Source organism: Amphibalanus amphitrite, unplaced genomic scaffold, assembly GCF_019059575.1.
Source record: "Amphibalanus amphitrite isolate SeventyFive unplaced genomic scaffold, NRLGWU_Aamphi_draft 000921F_arrow, whole genome shotgun sequence".
Classification (NCBI taxonomy): Eukaryota; Metazoa; Arthropoda; class Thecostraca; order Balanomorpha; family Balanidae; genus Amphibalanus; species Amphibalanus amphitrite.
This window is the reverse complement of record NW_024882415.1, coordinates 220454-229457: the sequence shown is the minus strand read 5'-3', so window position 1 is coordinate 229457 and position 9004 is coordinate 220454. Positions and strand designations below refer to the sequence as shown.

Here is a 9004-nt window from a genome sequence, read left to right as displayed (position 1 = left end):
CATTCCGTTATGCAACGCACGTGATTTTCAAAATCTTCCTCAGTCTTCTTTGGCAATGAGCGGTGATAAAGCGTTTTTACCCTCTTCGAGTAACATACGGAACGTACAGAAAATTCGTGATAAATTTGACCCAGGCTCGTTTTATGTCCGACCAGCTCTAACATAAAGTTAAAAACATGCAAATTAGGATTGGATAGACACTTTGAAGCTTAGTTGCAAGATTATGAGCTGAGATGCTACGCACATTCTGGCGTCCTAACCGGGAGGTTCGGGCCACCCACCCCCGTTGATCCTAAATCAATGAAATGATGCTTTCATTGAATGTCCTCTTCAATAAGCTTTATTTTTGCCGAGCAAGGTCGAACATTTAACTACAAATTTCATTCGAACAGAAAAATATTATTTATCGTATTTCGTGGAGCATGATTGAGTTTACCAAAATACTTATGTGCCCAAGTGACCTCCATGAAGGCCGCTGTTGGCCGCTTATGCGGTGGCTAGGCTCTAAGAGAGATCAAGGTAGATACCAGCTACGATTATTATTCTCATTGTCGAGAAAAGAATATGAAACATAGCAGCGGCCCATACCTCCCGGTGTATTTTGATGGATCGAAAAACCGCATGATTTATTGAAAGTTATCTCGAGACAAAATAGTTGGTCCCAGATGCCTAATATCAGGCACACTTTGCAGGCGAAAAGCAATTTCACGTACACAAAGTGAAAAACCGGGTCTAGCCACTGCCCACTGGAAGAAAATTGTCTTTACACAAAACCGGCCCATACCTCCCGGGTCTCCCCTATTCATCTCGGCCACTTTTTGGTTTTATGAATCACTTAACTGGCTGTCATTCGAGAACATGATCGACTATAGAGACTGTGTCCTCGTGCACTCACTGCTGTATCAGGAGAATGCACCGATTCACCTAAAAGCACTAGCCACGTATCGCGCGGACATATCACTAGAGCGTAGTACGAGAGCGACCGGTCTCCTTAATGTACCGCGGGCCCGTCTGGAGCGAACTCGCTTGGCCGCACCCATCCGGTCGCTGAGCACGTGGAATGCTCTCGACGAAAAAACGCGTGTCTGCAGAAGTGACTTTACCTTCAAGAAAAACGTGAAAAAGTCGATACTTACCAAACTCTAGAGCACGCACACACCTACCATCATTTTAAACATGAGTGTTTTATATTACATTGCGTCACCATCTTTTAGCCTTGTCGTTAAGCCAGTCGTTACATGTCTTTTTTAGCTTTTTATAGGTATCACTCACGCCACTGCGTCCATGTATATTTTATTCTGTATATCATGGCAGCCGGTATGTGTATTTGTATGACGCTGTGGTGTAACAAGCCAATTGTATATTGGAAACCACAAAGATATGCGAAATAAATAAATAAATAAATTAACCCTCGCCGGACCTATTGGTTTTTTACATACGCGCCGGCCGAGGGGGGTGCGGGTACGACCCCCCCCCCTCGCCGTTTCGCCCCTGGTGGAGCTAAAAAGCGAGCGGAAAAAAAGCGAGCGTGTGCGCCTTTACGAGACGCAGAGATTGGTACCCGATTTTAAGGTCCTAGGTCAACCGGTGACCTCTGAGGTCAGGTCAAGTGCCCCAAGGTACGGTTCAGTTTTTGGTGAATAACTAACGCAAAAAACGGCCGCAGAGCCGCGATTTTGGCAGCATCGTGTTCGCCTCGCTCAGGCGCGTCGAATGATATACTTTTTGTTTGGGTCAGGTCAACTTAGGGTGTTGACCTCAGGTCAAGGTCAGGTCAGCACCCCAGGTCACGAAGTTGGTCGAAAGAGGTCATGTCGCACATAATTCGATTCGGCAGGTCTTCCTGAGCTCATTAGTGGCTTTCCCGACTCGCTAGCTCAATTTGATCAAGAGTTATTGACGAAAAACTAATATGACCTTGATGACGTCATAAATGACGTCACGCAAGGTCAACATTGCAAAAGTGACGCATCTAACCTTGCAAGGAGTGCATCAAATCACGATTCTGTGAGCTTGAGATAGTTGGAGATCGTTCCCGGCGCCAGAATAGCAGTTTTCATTTTTCCCCATTGACTTATAATGGTGAGGTCACGCAAATGACCTGACCTCATATGACCTTTAGGAAAAATCCGAGATATACAAGTTGTGAGACTCATAATGGATACTAGATCCTGCAACTTTCATTTCCCTGTGACATCTCCTCTGGCAGTGAGGGCGTTGCGAAGTTGCGACATCTGAAGACCGTGCAGAGGTTCACTTATGACGTCATAGGTTAGTGACCTGACCTGACCCAAAAATGCTGTTGGTGTCAAAAGATCCGGCTTGAATCAAAGGTCAGGTATGCCAAGTTTCAGCTCTATCGCCAGCGTGTTCAGAGCTATCGCGAAAAACCCTATGGGGGGGGGGCGGCACCCGCCCCCCCCCCCTCGGCCGGCGAGGGTTAACCTCGTCGGCACAGCAAGGTTGATGTACCCCCTAAGGTATTTTGCAAATAACTTGCGTAAAAAGCAGCTGATCACGACGACACTTTCAGTACCCTCGCGTTGATCAATTTTACACCTACCCTGAAAATTTCATTACCCTGACCAGGGTTTCGGAGTCGTGGTAGTTGTTACGAAACTAATTCGCCTGATTGGTTTAGTCACTCTGAATGCTGCTCTGGTTACAATAAATTGAGCTATATCTGCGAGTTTCAAAATCATGCGGCTAAATCGGCGCACCTCCACGACCCAAACACGATGACCGTCAACTGGTTTATTGCGGCGATCAGCTGATGCAAAACTGGGTCAGTGTGCCACGTGTGCCCTGTGGTTCACACCTTCCTCACCAGAGGCGCGCCACAGTCCACGGAATCTGACCCGCAATCTGCTCCATCCTAAAACAGAGCCAATAGGTGGCGCTGGGGAGGTGACCAAACAAGCACCAGGTGGCGCTGGGGGGCGGCCGGCACTAAATATGGTCCACATTTCACAGCATTCTCCGCCCCGTTGGAGTATAGAGAACATCGATACGTGATACTCCAACACACTTTAGGCCTAGCAACAATCATGGCACAGAGATCAAATAGCGAAACACATCAGCTTGGCCAGAAATGACGAGTGCATCAGCAAACAACTGATCAACAAACCCGGTCAGTATACACACACAAGGATACACTTAACTACAACGAAAGAGAGACGACTCTGTCTGAAAGCCTAACCAGACGCTCCACTCTCTAATCGCACTCTAGATCGTGGAGACACTGAATCGCGCGAGTACGGACACCCTTCGCAGTACGTAGGTCCGCGGATCGTACGACACCATCAGACCCTTTATACAGCCGCACAACCACACCAACCGGCCACATTAAGCGCGGAACGTTCTTCTCATGATTCATGAATCAAAACGACTGAGCCTACCCTCAAGCTACCGTGATGGCAGAATTGGCGAACGGAAGTGGGTAACTGGCGCAAGTAGGCGGACGACCAAACTTCCCAAAACCGATCCATGCGCTCCTTACGAAGTCTGGCGCGAGCCGGCAGCGACTGTCGCGCTGCTGCAGCTGGATCTAACTGCTCTCCCGGCTGAAAGCCGGACCCCTTGCCTATCAGAAAGTGACTGGGAGTCAAGGGTTCGGTCGCATCCGCATCATCACCAGCATAGACCAATGGATGCGAGTTTATGCAGGACTCGACCTCGCTGAGAAGCGTCTCCAACTCAATCCTCGTCAGGCAGCGCTTACCTAGCGCCTTTCTCAGTCCCGACTTAACCGACCTAATCAGTCTTTCCCACCATCCTCCCCACCAGGGGGATAGTGGAACGATAAACTTCCACGCCGGTGCCAAATGTCCGAACTGTCTCTGCAAGAGAGAATCAGCGCCTTTCAGCGTCGCAGCATTATCGGAGTAAATCTCAGTGGGCATTCCCCTCCTGGCTGCAAAACGCCTGAGCGCCAGCATGAAGTCATCTAAAGACAGGGAGTCTACCAGCTCTACATGCACTGCCCTGGTTACCGCACATGTGAACAGGCACACGTACAACTTTTTGCGCGGCTCATCTACACAGAACACCGGCCCTGCGAAGTCTATGCGGGGACAGCAAACGGGGGTGCCTCAGTCACCCTCGACTTCGGAAGCGGCGCCACTGGCGCGTTGCATGCTCGAGTATCCTGCCTTTGACATGGAACACATCCCCTTTTCACTCTCTTTGCGAGGCGTCGCAGTCCGAAAATCCAATACGACCCTCTGAGTGAGCTGATCAGGGCAGACACGCCAGCGTGTCGTATCAGCAAGTGCTGCTCACGGACTAGTAGCTCCAAACACGTTACAGGTCGGCAGAACGACGGGATGAACCTCGTCGTAGGACAGATCAGACATCTGCAGTCTGCTGTTCACCCTGATCAGTCCGTCATCATCAACAAATGGCACGAGACGGTACAGGCACGACCCTTTCGCGACGTCTCTGCCCGATCGCAGCGCTCTCAGCTCGTCCGGGTAGGCCTCACCCTGTACCAGGACTAGCAGCTGACGTCTCGCTTGCACAATCTCGTCAGGGTCTAACTCCAGCTGAAGCCGTTTAGCGGCACTCTGCCGCGTTCTGGGCCCCTTACCTCGAGCGCCTGCACCAGGCGTCCTGGCGTTCCGAATGAACCTCCTCACCCAGGCCGTGACGCGCACCGCCTTGGAGAAGGATCCACAGCGCTGGAAGTCGAGCGAACACGGGGCCGGAGTAGCTGCTGTCAGAACAGCCTCCTCACCCAGTAGCCGTGGCGCCTCTGGCTCCGGCTCCGCAGCTGCGACAGGTTGACCTGTTGGGCTGGAGAGCCACTGCGGACCAGACGACCACAGATCAGAACCGACCAGCTCTTCGGCCGACACCCCTCTGGTGGTCATATCAGCCGGGTTATCCACACCTGCACAGTGATACCAACGCGCTGGGCTGGTCAGGCTCTGGATTTCAGTGACCCTGTTCGCTATAAACTGTTTCCCTTTTAGTGGATTGGCTCGAATCCACCCTAGCGCTATCATAGAGTCTGACCAACATGAAATGCGCGTGTCCTCCGGGAGGCGGAGAGCTCGTCTGACAAACACAACCAGACGGGCACCCACCAGACACCCCAAAAGCTCAAGTCTAGGAAGCGTGAGCTTCTTGAGAGGCGACACGCGACTTTTCGCCATCACCAGGGTCACATCAAACGAGCCGTCATCCAGGGGCACACCGATATAGACGGCTGCACCATACCCTTTTGGCGAGGCATCGCAGAAAGCCAGCAGCTCCACTCGCTAGGTGCCCTTCCACGCCCTCTCGAAGTAGCGGCGCGGCACTTGGAACTCTTTCAACAGCTCCAGCTTCCTCAGCCACCGACTGAAGGTCTCAGAGAAGATCTCAGGAAGCGGCTCGTCCCAGTGTAGACCCAAGTGCCAGAGCTCTTGAAACAAACATTTCAAGGTCATCACAAACGGGCCGACGAAGCCGAGAGGGTCAAACATACGAGCTACAAAACTGAGCACAACTCGCTTCGTGGGCACGATATCATCAGGCAGTGTTACGCCCTGAAACGTAAACACATCATCTGTGGGCTGCCACATCACACCAAGTACTTTGCAGCTCTCGTTCAGACCTGTCCCCATCACAGTCTGAGCCTTTTCGAACAGCACTGGGCTATTCGTCTTACACTTAGTGAGCGTCATACCGGCGTGTGACATCACCTCCTGAGCCTTTGACAGAAGCTCGGCGGCCTCCTGCTCTGTGTCTGCTCCTGACAGCAGGTCGTCTACATAGAAGTTTTCACGCATTTCTGTGATCACTGCAGAGTCTGGGTAGTGAGACAGGTGGTGGCGTATGGTCGCGTTCAATAGAAATGGAGAGCTGCACACACCGAAAATCACTCTCTGTGCCCTCATCATGCGCACAACCCCGTCACGCTCCCACAGAAACCTGTGTGTGTCCTGATCCTCTTTGCAGAGGGATATCTGCGGAAAGGCCTTTGTGATGTCACCTGTCACAGCCACAGGCCACCTCCTAAACCTTAGAAGCACTTCTACCAGGTCAGGGAGCAAGCATGGCCCTATCTCTAAACAATCATTCAAGGACACGCGATTTGGTCCGCACGACGATGCATCAAAAACAGGTCAGACTTTCGTGGAGCTACTACTCTTCTTGACCACCGGTCTGTGTGGCAGGTAGAAAGTCGGCTTTGAGGTACACATCTCCTCAGCAGGCACCTCCGCGATCACACCAGCCTCTTCCATATCTCGCAGAGCGCTGTTATACCGATCACACAGTCCAGGGTCCTTTGACAGTTTACGTGTGAGACTCGCTAACCGAGCCTTGGCAGACGTGAGGTTGTCCTGAAGCTTACCCACTGCACCAGGTTTCCAGGGTAACTTTACCTCATAGCGTCCCTCCCTCGTGTGAACAGACGATTCGATCATCAGGCATGGCATCATCATCTTTAGTAATGCCTACCCCTTCCAGAGACCAGAGGTTTCTGAGTGAAGTGCTGTGCACATCACCTAACGTCAGAAGCTGGCAGCCCACACCAGAGTGAGCCGCCACTGCCAGCCACGGCTCCAGAAATGACCCAGCCAAACACAGTCATCTGAGCTACCAGGCCATCTACAGCACGAACAACGCCAGGTTTCACTAGGTTCCAGTACACATCCAATCCTATCAGGATATCAATAGACACTTCACGGTCACTCTGGTACACATCAGCCATCTCAATGCCAGCTAAGCCCAGTTGCCGTAATACGTCCTGAGTCACACGAGGTCTCTGTAGGGGCTGACAGATCACAGGAACTGACACAGCTTTGACAGACACCTTTTCACCACAGGCACTCTGCATTGTCACATCATAAGTGTTCTGCTGTGAGACACATGACTTCTTACCACCAAAAGCCACATACGATGTGTCCTCAGACCCAGTCCACTTCGGTGAGGCACGCTGTACAAGTGACTCTGACACATAAGTCCTATCAGATCCGCTATCAAACAGAACTGTGGCCTCTACTGGCCTCTACTACCTATATGCGCCCTCGTGTTGATCGCCGCCCTCCTAACCACTGGCGCCCTCCTGTTGATCGCCGCCCTCCTATCCACTGGCACCTTCCTGTTAAATCGGCGCCCTCCTCACAGACGCCCTCCTGTTCAATGTCATCCTCTTGGGCAAAGGCGCCCTCCTCACCATTGCCACCCTCCTGTTAATCGTCACCCTTCCACTCATTGGCGACTTCCTGTTGATGACCGCCCTCCTACCCCCACTCACATAAAATAAGTTCATTCACCCGCCACACTTTCAATAAAAACAGTTCTTTTCTCATCAACATTTCCCCCGACACTGAATGAGCACGTCATTCAGAACACTACGTGCCGGAACATCGACCGGCCATTCATGAGCTCTCAGTTACTTCAGTTGTCTAGCTCCAGTCGCACGATCCTGGTGACCGGTCGTTTGTACACACCCTTCCGCGTGTTCACCTCCACGACGCGGACGAGGCCGTCCTGACCGGGGAACGTCCTGGCGACTCTGCCCAGGGGCCACGAGCCTCGAGGCACCGATGGGTCTGCGATCAGCACCATCTCTCCTTCACGCAGATTGCGTGACATCTCCGTCCACTTCTGTCTTGTCTGAAGACTTGGTAAGTATTCTCTGATCCAGCGCCGCCAGAACTCTGTGTTCAGCTGCTGGAGTCGACGCCACCTTTTTCTGGCGTTCTCGGGCGTATCAGCGTCTTCAGAGCAGATATCCAGCTGGGTGTGACCGAGCAGGAACGCTGCCGGGGTGAGCGGTGGCGCATCAGACGGGTCAGATGAGACCGCGGTCAGTGGCCTGGTGTTCAGAAGCGCCTCCGCGCGGCAGAACGCGGTCATCAGTTCTTCATCTGTCAGATGGGCGGCTTCTAAAGTTCTTCGTAGTGCCCGCTTCGCACTTTTTACCATTGCCTCGCAGCCACCATTGAAATGAGGCGCTCCCGGAGGAATGAACTTCCAGTCTATGTAGAAGCGAGCGGTTTGTCTCTGGGGCATTCCATGTCAACCGGGACAGCCAAAATCGGCCACCTCTGCGATTTTGTTCAAACTTGGTATACTTATTGGTTATTGGGTGAAACCTCTGAGGGTGAAAGGGTTTTGTCATATGCCCTCGGGCTACAGAGATACAAGTCGCTAAACTTCTGCTTTTTGAGCAGAATTGGGCGTGTATTGCAATCTTCAAAGATCTATAGCTTCAAAATTTTTGAAGCTATCCATGTCAAACAAACTGAAACGTGTACATAAGGAGTTATGCTAGTAAATTTTGACAATTTTTACATTTTTTGGTGATTTTGAATTTATTTTATTTTGAATTAATTTCTTAAAATGTAATTTGTGAAAAATGGGTACCCTCCGATTTTGCTCAAATTTAGATATTGTCTTCCACTACACGTAAGGCACACGTGCTGAGAAAATTAGAGTGGGCCAACGATAACTTTGGATGATATAGCAACAAGTAGCGCAACGTAGCACGGGCGGTGGAAGGGGCCGATTTCGCTAACTCCACCTGTTTATCGCCAATAACTCACGCCATAATTATTACGGAGCGAGCGAAGCGAGCGTAGTCTTTCCTTAGATTAACGGAAATTTCTGAGTATGAGCGGCCGGCCGGCCGGCCGGCCGGCCGTGGTCACGCTTTTGCGAGGCTTATATCTCAGCAACCACTTGACCGATTTACACGCTGTAACAAAGTTCATCCCCAGCCCCTACCTTACTAACAATGTCCTTTTATGGTCCTCGTTCCTAACCTGTGACGCCTGTCCTGACCCGCTTCTGATTGGTGTTATGATATGACGTACATGTGTGACGTATGTATGACGCGTGGTATATGTCGCGCCGGAGCGGGCCGAAGCCCGGCAGTCGCAGTCGCAGTCGAGTCGCAGTCGCAGTCGCAGTCGAGTCGCAGTCGCAGTCGCAGTCGGACCGAGTGAGGGCCGCTCCCTCGCCGGTCGCTATTCTTCACTTGTTCTTTTCGGCTCGTCATCTCGATTAA

At 51.5% G+C, this 9004-nt stretch overlaps 1 long non-coding RNA gene across 1 annotated transcript; it reads right to left on the bottom strand.

Annotated features, from left to right (window-relative positions):
• Positions 1 to 3106: 3106 nt before the first annotated feature.
• Positions 3107 to 6104, bottom strand: LOC122368078. Its single transcript, XR_006254178.1, has 2 exons — positions 5221 to 6104; positions 3107 to 4805 (listed from the first exon to the last, which is right to left on the bottom strand). It is a non-coding gene; the product is annotated as an uncharacterized LOC122368078 (long non-coding RNA).
• Between the last annotated feature and the right edge of the window lie 2900 nt (positions 6105 to 9004).